The sequence below is a fragment of the Salmo salar genome, chromosome 25, assembly GCF_965601325.2.
Source record: "Salmo salar chromosome 25, fSalSal1, whole genome shotgun sequence".
Taxonomy (NCBI): domain Eukaryota; kingdom Metazoa; phylum Chordata; class Actinopteri; order Salmoniformes; family Salmonidae; genus Salmo; species Salmo salar.
In genome coordinates, this window is record NC_138315.1 from 14,680,001 (window position 1) to 14,696,786 (window position 16,786).

The window sequence follows — 16,786 nt, forward strand, 5'->3', positions numbered from 1 at the left end:
CAATGACAGTAGGTTAGGCATAGTTAGTTGGTGACTTGTCAAAATAAAAAAATACATTTATGAATGATAAATAGCACACAGCATAAAAATCTAGTGAGAATATACAGTGCATTCAGAAAGTATTCAGACCCCTTGACTTTTTCCACATTTTGTTACGTTACAGCCTTATTCTAAAATGGATTAAAACTAAATGTTTTCATCAATCTACACACAATACCCCATAATGAAAAAGTGAAAACAGGTTTTTAGAAATTTTTTGAAAAATGTATAAATAAAAAAATAAAAAATGTATTTACATAATTATTCAGACCCTTTGCTATGAGACTTGAAATTGAGCTCGGGTGCATCCTGTTTCCATTGATCATCCTTGAGATGTTTCTACAACTTGATTGGAGTCCACCTGTGGTAAATTCAATTGATTGGACATGATTTGGTAAGATCCCACAGTTGACAGTACATGTCAGAGCAAAAAACAAGCCACGAGGTCGAAAGGATTGTCCATAGAGCTCTGAGACAGGATTGTGTGGAGGCACAGATCGGGGGAAGGGTAACAAAACATTTCTGCAGCATTGAAGGTCCCCAAGAATAGAGTGGCTTCCTCATTCTTAAATGGAAGTAGTTTGGAACCACCAAGACCTTCCTAGAGCTGGCTGCCTGACCGAACTGAGCAATCGGGGGAGAAGGGCCTTGGTCAGGGAGGTGACCAAGAACCCGATGGTCACTCTGACAGAGCTCTAGAGTTCCTCTGTGGAGATGGGAGAACCTTCCAGAAGGACAACCATCTCTGCAGCACTCCACCAATCAGGCTTTAATGGTAGAGTGGCCAGACATAAACCACTACTCAGTAAAAGGCACATGACAGCCCGTTTGGAGTTTGCCAAAAGGCACTTAAAGACTTTTAGACCATGAGAAACAAGATTCTTTGGTATGATAAAACCAAGATTGAACTCTTTGGCCTGAATGCCAAGCATCACGTCTGGAGGAAACCTGGCACCATCCCTACGGTGAAGCATGGAGGCGGCAGCATCATGCTGTGCGAATGTTTTTCAGCGGCAGGGACTAGTCAGGATCGAGGGAAAGATGAACGGCACAAGGTACAGAGAGATCGTTGATGAAAACCTAGTCCAGAGCACTCAGGACCTCAGACTGGGGCGAAGGTTCACCGTCCAACAGGACAATGACCTTAAGCACAAACCCAAGACAACGCTGAAGTGGCTTGGGGACAAGGTTCTGAATGTCCTTGAGTGACCCAGCAAGCGCCAGGACTTGAAACCGATTGAACATCTCTGGAGAGACATGAAAATAGCTGTGCAGTGACGCTCCCCATCCAACCTGAAAGTGCTTGAGAGGATCTGCAGAGAAGAATGAGAGAAACTCCCCAAATGCAGGTGTGCCAAGCTTGTAGCATCATACCCAAGAAGACTCAAGGCTGTAATCACTGCCAAAGATGCTTCAACAAAGTACTGAGTAAAGGGTCTGAATACTTTCTTTTTTTAAAACCTTTTTTTGCGTTGTCATTATGGGGTATTGTGTGTAGATTGATTAAATAGTTTTTTCCTCCTCATCAGTTTCAGAATAAGGTTGTAATGTAACAAAATGTGGAAAAAGTCAAGGGGTCTGAATACTTTCCGAATGCACTGTACACTGAACAAAAATATAAATGCAACATGTAAAGTGTTGGTCCCATGTTTCATGAGCTGAAATAAAAAATCTCTGAAATTTTCCATACACACAAAAAGCTTATTTCCCTCAAATTTGGTGCACATTTTGTTTTACATCCCTCTTAGTGAGCATTTCTCATTTACCAAGATGTCTGTAATAAAGCCCTTTTGTGGGGAAAAACGTATTCTTATTGGCTGGGCCTGGATCCCCACTGGGTGGGCCTATGCCCTCCAAGGCCCACCTATGGCTACACCCCTGCACAGTCATGTCAAATCCATATATTAAGGCCTAATGAATTTATTTAAATTGACTGATTTCCTAATATGAAATGTAGAACAGTCAAAGCTTAGAAACTGTTGCATGTTGCGTTTATATTTTTATTCAGTATACTTTAGCTCCGTACTATTTTCCCCTTACTTCTTTAACTAAATATCCATAATTTTCTAAATGGAATGCAGTACCTTATCTGTATTCTGTTGTGTCCTTCTCTTATGGGTATCACATACTTTATGCAGCTATATTACATGGAAATGCTAAACATAAGCTAGAGAGATGGCATTTTGTTATAAACACTACCATTGCACCACGGCTATTGACCTATATTGTCTGATATGCAAGAGGCGTTTTGATTTTGATGAAGCAAGTTTGTGACAGCAGGCATGAAAATAAACATACAAAAACATATATTTTAATAATCTGTGCCCAAGCTGTGCTGTTGTATTGAGGTCATATGCTAATGACATGTCTGACCCAGAATGCTCAGTCAAGACATGATACCAGAAAATAGGAAATATAATTGAAGAAACATTTTGAAATAAATATCCCCTAACATATTTACTGTATCTCATGCATTGGTGAAAAACTAATTATACTGTCCTAGGGTCATATTTCCTCCATAAACACATACCTGTTGTTCATCATAAACACAGGGTCAAATAGGCATTCCTGTGTAATTATCTTAAATGTTAAAGCCGACATTGTGTGGATCGGCTGAGCTGTGACTGGGATTGTATCTGATTAATATGTTTTATCCTGCACATCGTTTTTAAAGCCTTCATGCACATCTCCACCTTGAGTTTCTGCGTCTTCTTGCTGATCGTTTTAAACTAATCAAGGGCTGAAGAAGCATTAGCAGGAGCCCATATTTCAGGTTTGACTCTATTGAAAATCATATGCACAGCCTCTCTAGATCCCTCGACAGTGTAGTAGTGGTGATGCTGTTGCATAGGTGATTTAAATATCGACTGGCTTTCATCAAGCTGCCCACTCAAGAAAAAGCTTCAAACTGGTTCAGGTTATCAGTCAACCTACCAGGGTAGTTACAAACAGCACAGGAATTAAATCATCAACATGTATCAATCAAATCTTTACTAATGCTGCAGCAATTTTCTTTAAAGCAGTATCCAAAATCCATCAGATGTAGTGATCACAATATAGTAGCCATATCTATGAAAACCAAAGTTCCAAAGGCTGGGCCTAATATAGTGTAGAAGAGGTCATACAATAAGTTTTGTAGTGATTCCTATGTTGTTGATGTAAATAATATTTTTGGGTCTGTGGTGTGTAATGAGTAGCAACCAGACGCTGCACTTTTATGCAATTGCTTATTCCAGTTACACTTAAGCATGCACCCATTAAGAAAATGAGTGTAAAAATGGTTAAATCCCTGTGGATTGATGAGGAATTAAAAAATGGTATGATTGAGAAGGATGAGGAAAAAGGAATGGCAAATAAGTCTGGCTGCACAACTGATTTGCAAACGTACTGAAAATTGAGAAATCATGTGACTAAACTGAATAAAAAGAGAAGAAACTATACTATGAAACAAAGATAAATGATAGCAAATGATAGTAAAAACCTTTGGCATACCTTAAATGAATTTTTGGGCAAACTCACTTCATCATTCATTGAATCAGATGGCTCATTCATCACAAAATCCACTGATTTTGCCAATTACTTGAATGATTTTTTCATTAGCAAACTTAGTCATGACATACCAGCAACAAACGCTGACACTACACATCCAAGTATAAATTAAGAAATTATGAAAGACAAGCATTGCATTTTGAATTCCGTAAAGTGAGTGTGGAAGAGGTGAAAAAATTATTGCTGTCTAACAGCAATGACAAGTCACCAGGGTCTGACAACTGGGAATATTACTGAGGATATTAGCGGACGATATTGCCACTCCTATTTGTCATATCTTTAATCTAAGTCTACTAGAAAGTGTGTGCCCTCAGGCCTGGAGGGAAGCAAAAGTAATTCCGCTACCCAAGAATAGTAAAGCCCCTTTACCGGCCTGCCGACCAATCAGCCGCCGACCCTTAGTAAACTTTTGGGAAAAATTGTGTTTGACCAGATACAATGCCATTTTACTGTAAAAGAAATTTACAACAGACTTTCAGCACGCTTGTAGGGAAGGACATTCAACAAGCACGGCACTTACACAAATGACCAATGATTGGCTGAGAGAAATTGATGATAAAAAGATTGTGGGAGCTGTTTTGTTAGACTTCAACGTGGCTTTTGACATTATCAATCACAATCTGCTGATGGAAAAACGCATGTGTTGTGGCTTTACACCCCCTGCTATATTGTGGATAAAGAGTTACCTGTCTAACAGAACACAGAGGGTGTTCTTTAATGGAAGCATCTCCAACATAATCCAGGTAGAATCAGGAATTCCCCAGGGCAGCTGTCTAGGCCTCTTACTTTTTTAAATCTTTACTAATGACATGCCAATGGCCTTGAGTAAAGCCAGTGTGTCTATGTATGCGGATGACTCAACACTATACATGTCAGCTGCTACAGCGAGTGAAATCCCTGCAAGACTTAACAAAGAGCTGCAGTTAGTTTCAGAATGGGTGGCAAGGAATAAGTTAGTCCTACATATTTCAAAAACTAAAAGCATTGTATTTGGGACAAATCATTCACTAAACCCTAAACCTCAACTAAAACTTGTAATAAATAATGTGGATATTGAGCAAATTGAGGTGACTAAACTGCTTGGAGTAGCCCTGGATTGTAAACTGTCATGGTCCAAACATGTTGATACAACAGTAGCTAACAATCGGTGCTCTGACTTTTTAACAACACTAGCAACAAGGCAAGTCCTACAGGCTCTAGTTTTGTCGCACCTGGACTACTGTTCAGTCGTGTGGTCAGGTGCCACAAAGAGGGACCTCGGAAAATTACAATTGGCTCAGAACAGGGCAGCACGGCTGGCCCTTAAATGTACACGGAGAGCTAACATTAATAATATGCATGTCAATCGCTCATGGCTCAAAGTGGAGGAGAGATTGACTTCATCACTACTTGTTTTTGTAAGAAGTGTTGACATGCTGAACGCACCGAAGTGTCTGTTTAAACTACTAGCACACAGGTCGGACACCCATGCATACCCCACAAGACTTGCAACCAAAGGTCTCTTCACAATCACGGACTGATTAATAACGGACTGTGAGGCGCACAGTACTACAAAGAGCCATGGCTACAAGGAACTCTATTCCACATCAGGTAACTGATGTAAGTAGTAGAATCAGATTTTAAAAACAGATAAAAATACACCTTATGGAACAGCAGGGACTGTGAAGAGAAACACACAGGCACAGACACAAACATACACGGATAAGACATACACTCTTCACACACCTACACATGGATTTCGTATAGTAGATATTGGATCGTAGAGTAGTGGCCTGAGGGAACGCACTTAATGTGTTGTGAAATGTAATATCATGTAATATTTTAAATTGTATATAACTGGCTTAATGTTGCTGGACCCCAGGAAGAGTAGCTGCTGACTTGGCAGCAGCTAATGGGGATCCCTAATAAATACAAATACAATAGGAGCAACCTGGTCTCAGAGTATGTTGTATTATTCTGTACATACAGTGGGGCAAAAAGTATTTAGTCAGCCACCAATTGTGCAAGTTCTCCCACTTAAAAAGATGAGAGAGGCCTGTAATTTTCATCATAGGTACACTTCAACTATGACAGACAAAATGAGAAAAACATTTTTTCCAGAAAATCACATTGTAGGATTTTTAATGAATTTATTTGCAAATTATGGTGGAAAAGAAGTATTTGGTCAATAACAAAAGTTTATCTCAATACTTTGTTATATACCCTTTGTTGGCAATGACACAGGTCAAACGTTTTCTGTAAGTCTTCACAAGGTTTTCACACACTGTTGCTGGTATTTTGGCCCATTCCTCCATGCAGATCTCCTCTAGAGCAGTGATGTTTTGGGGCTGTCGCTGGGCAACACGGACTTTCAACTCCCTCCAAAGATTTTCTATGGGGTTGAGATCTGGAGACTGGCTAGGCCACTCCAGGACCTTGAAATGCTTCTTACGAAGCCACTCCTTCGTTGCCCGGGTGGTGTGTTTGGGATCATTGTCATGCTGAAAGACCCAGCCATGTTTCATCTTCAATGCCCTTGCTGATGGAAGGAGATTTTCACTCAAAATCTCACGATACATGGCCCCATTCATTCTTTCCTTTACACGGATCTGTCGTCCTGGTCCCTTTGCAGAAAAACAGCCCCAAAGCATGATGTTTCCACCCCCATGCTTCACAGTAGGTATGGTGTTCTTTGGATGCAACTCAGCATTCCTTGTCCTCCAAACACGACGAGTTGAGTTTTTACCAAAAAGTTATATTTTGGTTTCATCTGACCATATGACATTCTCCCAATCCTCTTCTGGATCATCCAAATGCTCTCTAGCAAACTTCAGACAGGCCTGGACATGTACTGGCTTAAGCAGGGGGACACGTCTGGCACTGCAGGATTTGAGTCCCTGGCGGCGTAGTGTGTTACTGATGGTAGGCTTTGTTACTTTGGTCCCAGCTCTCTGCAGGTCATTCACTAGGACCCCCCGTGTGGTTCTGGGATTTTTGCTCACCGTTCTTGTGATCATTTTGACCCCACGGGGTGAGATCTTGCGTGGAGCCCCAGATTGAGGGAGATTATCAGTGGTCTTGTATGTCTTCCATTTCCTAATAATTGCTCCCACAGTTGATTTCTTCAAACCAAGCTGCTTACCTATTGCAGATTCAGTCTTCCCAGCCTGGTGCAGGTCTACAATTTTGTTTCTGGTGTCTTTTGACAGTTCTTTGGTCTTGGCCATTGTGGAGTTTAGAGTGTGACTGTTTGAGGTTGTGGACAGGTGTCTTTTATACTGATAACAAGTTCAAACAGGTGCCATTAATACAGGTAACGAGTGGAGGACAGAGGAGCCTCTTAAAGAAGAAGTTACAGGTCTGTGAGAGCCAGATATCTTGCTTGTTTGTAGGTGACCAAATACTTATTTTCCACCATAATTTGCAAATAAATTCATAAAAAATCCTCCAATGTGATTTTCTGGATTTTTTTTCTCATTTTGTCTGTCATAGTTGACGTGTACCTATGATGAAAATTACAGGCCTCTCTCATCTTTTTAAGTGGGAGAACTTGCACAATTGGTGGCTGACTAAATACTTTTTTGCCCCACTGTAAATATGTGACACTCAATTTAGTATGATATGTTACATTTGGTATGGTTACATAAGACAGATGGTTATGTAAGGCAAAAACGAAAGGAAGGTGGTTGGTTGGGGTGGATGGGTAGGCGTATAACGCAAATGTCTAGCAGTCCAAAGGTTGCAAGTTGAATCTCATCACAGACAACGTTTATCATTTTAGCTAATTAGCAACTTTTCAACTACTTGCTACTTTTTAGCTACTTTGCAACTACTTAGCATGTTAGCTAACCCTTCCCCTAACCCTAACCGTAACGCGTTTAGCTAACCCTTCCCCTAACCTTAACCATTTACCCTAACTACTAAACTTAACACTAACCCCTAGCCTCGCTAATGTTAGTGAGCTAGCTAACGTTAGCCACCTAGCTAGAATTCGTAACATATCATACGTTTAGCAAATTCAAAACATATTGTACGTTTAGCAAATTCGTAACATATAATACGAATTGTAATGCTAAACATATCATATGAAATGGGTGATGGACATCCACAAATGAATACATACCATACGAAACTCAACATGCCTCGGATTTACGTACAGAATAATATGAAATGCTCTGAGACCAGTTTGATAATGGACATTGGTGCAGGGAGTGGGCAGTGTATTTCTGATATTGTGAAGCTAGAGACAAGGAAATCGACTTTAGACACCACAGCCTACGTTCCAAATGACACCCTATTCCTTACATAGTGCACTACTTTTGACGAGGGCCCATAGGAAATAGGGCGTAATTTGGGACATATTCCTGTCTCTCTCTCTCTCTCTCTGAAGCCTGGGGAGAGGACCTCGCCAGTCTTAGCTAACACTCAATATGGCATCTCATTCCAAAGTGCTAGTGTTTTAATTGTCATCATACAGCACTGTGCAAACATCCACGCAACCCAGATGGCTAGGCTGATTTTTGTCTAGTGGGAGATTCAGCTATGTGCCAACAGCCAGACTGTCTGGGCGACTAGGGCTATTAAAGCCATACAATGAGATTCCACAGTGAAGAAGAGGAACCCTAAACCACTAAAGATCTTCTGCCATGTTAGCAGTCCGAGGTTGGGCTTAACCTCATAAATCACTGGTGTGAGACACGGCCATAAACAGCAACCTTTAGAGGCAGGCAGGGTCTCAGCTGGGCTCCCTGAGGAGAAGCTGTGGCCTGGATGATTATAGATCTACAGATGATGTCGACGGAGGATTCCTGCAACCGGGCATGTGGCGGAGGGAACATAAACACAACGCTGATGGATTTCACATTCAATGGCACTGTTTAAAAATACATTATACATGAAAAGGCCACAGAGGAATATATTTGGTGAGGGGGTCAGAGAGGACTCGCTCTCTCTCTCATAATCATGGGTTCAGGAATAACAGAATGCTCAAGGTAATTTTGTCAAAATTGAGTTATTGACATAGCCTTGTTCTGTTCAATTTTCTCCTCTATATAGTACTCTAAATACCCAAATTCATGTTGTTAAGTTCAAAAGAATACAAGATAAAAAATTGTTGACACCATTCAAATCAATGAGGGTTCGGAACTTTAAAGCCAATTATCTCAGAATCATCTTTTGCAGATAGAACCTTATAGTCCCACGCTTTCGGTATATCAGTCCGCACACAAAATCGAATTATATGCATTGCATACTAACTATGAAATAATTCAAATACGGCCTCTTAGGTGGAGAGGGCATATTTATATTCAAACACTCAACGTTTCTGAGGCACCAATAACACAATAATATAATCTACATCTTTACTTATCCATGATCAGATTATGGTCAAATGAAATTGAAAGGAGAACAACAAAGAGTCCCAGATAATTGGAAAGTCACATGCACAAGGAACCATGCACCAATTAAACACAAAGGAATCCATTTAAGGAAATGTAGCACATCTACAGATTTATGCAAATCAGACTTTCGAAATGCGCTCTGTACATTTGTTAACTTGCAGTTGCCCGAGGCTGTAGACTGCTCCACACACATGAAAGGAAAGGAGGGAGTCAGACCAGCCCACTGCTGTACATGGAGGGAGCTCGCCTGCCTGCTGCAGCTAGCACAGGGACCATTGATCTATCTCCTCCTCCCTCACAGAACAATAGAGGAAAAGCCAGTGCTGTCTTTTATCAATGCAGGTCCAGGGATAAGTGAGATAGAGGCTAATGCCAAGCATTAGGATGTTTAGGGTGATATTATATCAAACTGGGCTGCTCTGTTCCATTTCATAACATCGATAATGTATCGACATACAACTCCAAATAATATGAGTTCAGAGTTGCTAAGCGGGATGTTGTCATTACAATTCAATGATGGGTAAATAAAAGAACATTATGTTGTATGCACCCAATATGGTTGGTTATCGTTTGATTATTTTCAAAGGCAGTTTGTGTATAAAAAAAAGCAGGTCATTTTATTATTTACGTTTCCTCTTTTAAACATGTATTTATAAAATGTTACAGTATTACTAAAAGGCAAAAGCTGATACTTTTGTGTGGAGTTGATGCTTGCAAGAAGCAGCACATGAATTCATCTGACATTAGTCCGACAACATACACTGAGTATACAAAACAATAAGAACAGCTGCTCTTTCCATGACAGGTGAATCCAGGTGAAAGCTATGATCCCTCATTGATGTCACTTGTTAAATCCACTTCAATCAGTGTAGATGAAGGGTAGATGAAGGGTTACAGGTTAAAGAAGGATTTTTAAGCCTCGAGACAATTGAGACATGAATTGTGTATGTGTGCCATTCAGAGGGTGAATGGGAAAGACAAAATATTGAAGTGCTTTGAACAGGGTATGGTACAGTGGTAAGTGCCAGGCGCAACGGTTTGTGACAAGAACTGCAACGCTGCTGGGTTTTTCACACTCAAACAATTTCCTGCATGTATCAAGAATGGTCCAATGGTCAATATTAGGAAGGTGTTCACTGTATATCAATCCCTTTTGTCTGCCATAATTAGTCAACCAACCGAATGATGCACATACAGCTAAACTTGTTGGTGTAATTCCAGTCATGCACTGTGGAGGCATAATCAGGTACTTTCACCCTAGTTGTCAATCACAATCCTCAGCCAAATTATTCATAAAAGCATATTTTATTTATCGGTGCATTTTCCCATGCTACCTAAAAGTTTGCATAGGCTCTAGCTCTGGCAAAGACAGAACTGCCAAGGCACCTCACAGAGACATAGATGCTTTCATCTCTCATACAAGCGGAGGGAGCCAAGGTGGTGTTGGTCCATGTTAGGCAGACATCCTTATGATTTATATATAGGTAGTATCTGTTGAGATCTTCAAGCATTTCCACATGTAAAACATTAGCTCTGTTATTTGGGAAAATTCATGAAGCAGGTTATACTGTAGTTGTAGGTAGACAGTGCAAATGTAATTATATTCATCTCAAATGAGAGTGCAAGAAATAGAGATTTTAACTTGAAGATATGTTTTGTTTGTACTATAAATAATCTAAATAGACCAAATGAAAACATAGCCTTTGTAGGCTAAAAACGATATGCAGCTCTCACATTTTCAGAGGCTAAATTTAGCCTAATTAACTAACTTCATCCTAATGGATACGGACTCCTGCAAGCCGTCTCAGTGATAGAAATAGAGTCATCACCACCAGACAAACTCAGTTATCCATATACAAAACATCATCATTTTACTCACATGATTTTCTTTGTCACTAGAATATCTACTGTAAATGAAAATCTAATACAGTCCATGATGTTTAATGCAGGGGGATGCAAAATTATGATCATATGGTTATACTCACATAAATATAATGATTGTTTTAATTACGTGGTTATACTAAATCAACCCTCTGTGATTCACACATTTACTGTAAAAAAAAATATATATATTAATTTGACAGCATGACAACATTTCTGACTAATGCTCTGACAAAATAAAAACATTTACCACAATGGTAGTCAATTTACCAAAGAGTTTTCCCCCCACATTAAAACTGGTTGCCATAGTGATGGGAGGCATAATGAGCAGCTTAACTGCATGCTGGAAATCATTTGTTGAGAATTTATTCAGAGAAATGTGACATCCCAAACTCATAGGAATAGGAAAAGAGGTGCTCTTTATTTTCCTTGGAATCAAAACAAATTGATAAAAATTCACTTCCAAATGAAAACATGTCTTGATAAGTATGCAGGCCCATTACCAATGAGAGTACATCAAATGAGATCGCATAATTATGGTTATAGGTTATAGTTAGCATAATTATGGTACTGTATCTATCACATTCAGAGTTATTAACAGTACTAAAATGCAGGATTCCAGGGCAATATGTTTATGTGGGCTGGGTTCCAGTAACTAACTGTTCAAGTCAGATCCAAGTCATTTATTTCCAGTGACACAAAATAAACTGCAAGACATAGGCTGGGCCAGTAACCGAAAGGTTGCTGGATCGAATCCCCGAGCTGACAAGGTAAAAATCTGTCGTTCTGCCCCTGAGCATGCCAGTTAACCCACTGTTCCCCGGGCGCCGAAGACGTGGATGTCGACGATTAAGGCAGCCCCCCCGCACCTCTCTGATTCAGAGGGGTTGGGTTAAATGCGGAAGACACATTTCAGTTGAATACATTCCGTTGTACAACTGACTAGGTATCCCCCTCTCCCTTACCTTAGAAATACAACCATCACTTTAAGCTCATCTAAATAAAATGGAGAAAAAAAAACCCATTTCAAGTCAACCTATAGTAAGCAGGAGAGAGAAAGCACTTTCCACATTGATGTCATGGCAACATCTCATGGGAGCCAGCCAAACCCTGAACAACCTCGCTAGCCTGCACAGAGCCAGACCAAAGACTCTCAAGGACTAGTCACATCATAGACATTGAGATTAGAAACCAACATTCCTTCTGAGAGTGAAACAATTATTCTGTTTATATGAGTTGATATTTGTGCTGTTTGACTAAATTCAATACTGGAATACATATTCAGTCGATAGAATGGATTGACATGGTCTTCCATTTTCAAGAGGGGTGTTACATTTTGTTGAGACATTAAAGCCTTCAGGTGAGAAAAATCAAATCATTGTTTCTCCAAGATAGATTCAAAAAAAGTGTAATTGTTTCTTTGTGATTTTGTTCCCTGAACAATAAACAGACAATGTCCTGTTCAGCCTACAGACACGCTTCCTACAGGACAGAACATTCCAACTGATAAACAAGATGTGAACCGGTGATCTAAAGCACAAGCTACCCCCTACCCAAAACAATCTTCTAGCTTGACCTTTTTGCCTGTTTTACAAGTCACTATGAATGGAGTTGCAGGTCAACTTTAAAGCCAAGCATGAATCCCTGTCATTTCCACATAAAAGGATGCCAAATTGATTTGGCTCTGAATGTGAACCTCCGTGTGAAGACTACTCACCCGCGCTGGAGTCATGCAGGGAGATTCTACTCTGTACTGTTATCTTTAAAAGCCGTGCCACCTTCCCTGTGAATCTTTAATGGACCCCATTCAATGTGACAGAGCCCAAGCCATCTGTGCTACAATATGTAATCGCAACACATGGCAGATTCAATGTACCAGATTAATGATCCAGCCTAGCACCCAGTAAATACATTTAGTGAATGTTTCAATGTCCCTTAACTATGTCACATGTACTAATTCAATTATATTGCTGACCGATTGGATATAGAAACAGATGGATCAGGGAGGACAAAATTCACAGCCAAGGTAAGAGAAGGAGCTCCACTCTTGCCTCACAGATAGCAATCGCTTTGCTGGAATGTGTGTGTTTGTGTGTGTGTGTGTGTGTGTGTGCTGCACAGAGCTGTCTCAGTGGCTCCTTCCTGTTTGACAAAAGAGGATGGTTGAGGGACAACAAAGAGGGTAGTGCTGGATAATGAGGCACGTTGCCATATTCAAACCCAGTTCACTGCTTTACTGGCGCAGCGCGTCTTCCCAGCTGCTGCCAATGCTGACATCCAATTACATGACCTTTGCTATCTAACCCATTTTGATAAGGCATTGAATAATCAGCCTTGCAATTATTACCTAAAATCTAATGCTATTTTTCGTTTTTTAAACAACTAATTGACCGACGTCGATTAAAATATTGAAATTCTATTTAGCTTTTTTTTTCTGAGCTCAATGCACAGTTTCTCTAGAGATAAATCAGCTCAAGCCGAACAGGGCGATGTATGAGTTATAGTTTCCAACAGGCCAATATTCTACATAGTTTAGAGTAGAAAATGTGGTAATTGACTACAATGCCCATAATCCATTGGATTCCTACTTGTCCGGTCTGTGTGGGCAAGGAGATGGAGAGAAGGGAGAAGAACGCGCAATTGAGAGGGATAGAGAGCAATTGCTTCGTGAGGTATCTCTACCTGAAAATACATGATCTAAGTGATTGATGGTTGGTATTCAGCAGTCATAAAAGTATGCCTTATTTACTTTGAAGAACTAATAAAATAGTGATTTTGTCAGCATAGGCAGCAGCTCTATAGAGATGAGATGATGACCTGGAATGAAATAATAAAGTCACCAAATAAAACGAATGTAATATACACAACAACTGAAATATTTTAGTAAAGTAATGTAAATAAAGTATGGTTAATAAGCCAAACAAATAATCAAAACTGAAATTAAAAAATAAAGAATATTTTTTAATAATCTAACTGAAACCGAACCGACCTCAAAAAGCACAAATTTTTTTGGTCTTCTAAAATGGCACTCATCATACTGATGTATACAACTGCTTGGTGAAGCCTGTATTGTGTCTGTTGAAGAAAATAAAAGGCACATCCACCATCAAGGACTACCTTTTCAGCCATTATCAACAAGGCCCTATAATGTAAGCCACTGGGTGTTTCCCGCGCATCAAAAGCCATTGGGAAACTATTTCATGCACTGTAGATTCTAACACATTGCAGCATGTATTGAGTACCTAATGTCTTATTATAATCTCATAATGATCATGACTGAATAACAGCCAATATGCACATATCATAGATGTTACAATGTGTTTGTATACATTTAATATACCAGAAGCTGTGCCTTGTCTAACAATTCCTGACTACTATAGAGTTGTTTCTATTTCATAACCAGCCTGTGTTGAGTAGACACTGTAACACAGTTGTCTCTCTGAATATCAAGATCAAATCTTAAGATAGCTTGTTGAGATATTTTGTAGCAAAACTGCAGCAGCTGTGCAAGCTTTTAATTGATTCTCAGAGCCAACAAATTCTACCAAAGGCAGGTGGCATCACATTTCTGCATTCCACAGAAACACATGACATGTTAGACAGTATAAAAGAGAGAGACAATATACTTAGCTAGTCTTACCTTAAATAAAAGATGTAGGTATGCTGTAGCAAATTGTCTCTATTCTGTGGAAGAAAATAAATGAATTTAGATGTAAATGAGCCTAGAGTCAACTATTATTTCCAGAGGCAGTGTAGCAACCAGGGTGCTACATAAAATCAGGTTGAACGTGACTATAAAATATAACCACCAATGAACTCGAAGTGATACAGGTAACAGAGAATATACTTTTTCACTGGGAAGGTCTGTAAAGATTGACCCGTTGGAAATTATGTTTTTCATTATTCCTTTGAATAGTCACAGCAACATTAAAAATAACTACTGTAAATGATAAATGGTTCAGTTAAACATGGAAAATGTCTCTTATCAAGCCAGCAAGCTCTGTTCTAGGAAAATATATATTGAAAATGTATGTTGATTAAAATCATGGTAATAGCCGATTGGCAGTGCTCTTTCTGCACTAACCCTCTCAGTAAGAGAGAGAGAGGGAGATCTCCCAGTGGAGGCAGGAGTAGAGTGTGCACTATGCCTGACACAGATGCATGTTCTTCAGGAGCCTCTCCCTCTCCCAAATCTCACTGCTCTGCATGGGAGCATTTTAGCTACTTGGGTTCACATGTGTATGTACAGATACTAATAACACACACAGGCATGCATTTAAATATACACACACACACACACACACACACACACACACACACACACACACACACACACACACACACACACACAATATTAAATGATATGCCCCAATATATACACAGATCATACCGTCAATGAAAACTGTAACCAAACACATGACATGATTTAACTCTATGCCAGATTGATAAGGATAATGACGTTCAAGTTGCGGCACTTACCATTCATTTCATGTTTCAGCCTTTGCAACGCCTGCTTGTTCAATGACGTCCCTCTCTCTGAGTAGCCTAATTAAGCATCTAAATTATACGTTTTTTTGTTGTTGAGAGAATGTCATTCACGCCATTCATAAAAAAAAGCTTTTTTTTAGGTGCACACTAATTAAGATTTGCCTACCTGGCACAGTCGTGTCGCATCCACAGTGCACATTCATAGGCAGTTCTTCCGGTTTCTCTTGGAACAATGGTGCAGCATCGGTCTGACAGATACATCAGCAACGTGACTTCCCTTAACCAATCATTTCACATGGTTTAAGGAATCAGGAATCGTCCTCTCAAACCTTTGTACACGGTTTTGCCTACTGTAGGCAAAGCTGGGAAGACAATGTGCATCAATACTAGCAACTATAGCCAACCGCAATATGGCGTTTATACACTCAGCTTGGATACAATTGTATCTTTTAAAGTCAACGGTGTCGAACTTGGTGTATGCATAACCTCGTCCCACGGAAGTGTCTGGGAACGAGATTAGTGTATAAATGACAATTAAAAATAATCACATGGCGTTGTTCTCCTACTTCATTTAATTTCAATTGAAAGTATTCATAAATAACCTATGAATATAGTCACTACCATCTTATCTGTTTTAATGCTCAATGTATTATGTTATTGACAAAACATTTTAGGGGAGAGTGGGGTAAATTGAGCTATTTTTTACATTCAGAATCACTCTGTCAAGGGAAATATAGTATTTTTTCTAACAAAGATATCTGTATATTTCAGGATGTTGTGTATCCCTGGAATAATGTAAACATTACACGTTTGGAAACATCGCTTGTCCCCCAAAAAAGTGGTCTCTTGGCACAATTTACCCCGGTATGGGGTAAGTTTAGCCTCGGGACAGGGTAAGTTAAGCCACCTACAAATTTCTGTACTTAATGAAATATTACCACTACCTTGTCTATCTGTATTTCCCAAACACAATTCAACACAATCCCAATCGCGTTTGTCTTTTAATAATTTTAAGCATCTTTTAAATCTGCACTATGTAACTTTTGGGGCGACCTCACCAAATTCACATAGAAATGTGAGTTATAGATCTGTCATTCCCATTGAAAGCAAGTCTAAGAAGCGGAAGATATGTTTTATGTGCACTATTTCTATGCTTCCTGTTCTTAACTTTAGTTTTTGCTTTTACTTTTGGGTTTTGTACACCATCTTAAAACAGCAGAAAATACAATATTTTTGGTTATTGAAAATACATTTCACAGAGGTTTAAATGGTACAATGATTCTCAACACTATATATTGATTGTTTTGTCAAACTGAAATTAGCTGAACTATTAGAATTTTAGGAAAATGGGGGAGAGATTTCTGCATATTAACACCTAACAAACACTGTTTTTTAATCACTTTTAGCATAGGCCAGCCCCTATTGTTACCTCATATCCCAGTGATAATGCC

The 16,786-nt window shown here is 39.4% G+C and overlaps 1 protein-coding gene across 2 annotated transcripts in view; it reads right to left on the minus strand.

The window, feature by feature from the left end:
- LOC106586199 (cysteine/serine-rich nuclear protein 3) overlaps positions 1 to 15,576 on the minus strand; it is a 31,747-nt gene extending 16,171 nt beyond the window's left edge. The window contains exons 1-2 of one of the 2 annotated variants that reach the window (XM_014173204.3): positions 15,502 to 15,576; positions 14,488 to 14,531 (exon numbers count right to left, since the gene is read on the minus strand). The gene's annotated coding sequence lies outside the window, so the exon portion shown is untranslated. Of the gene's footprint in view, positions 1 to 14,487; positions 14,532 to 15,326 lie in introns of both variants that reach the window. The other variant, XM_014173200.3, reaches the window with a different exon arrangement.
- Between the last annotated feature and the right edge of the window lie 1,210 nt (positions 15,577 to 16,786).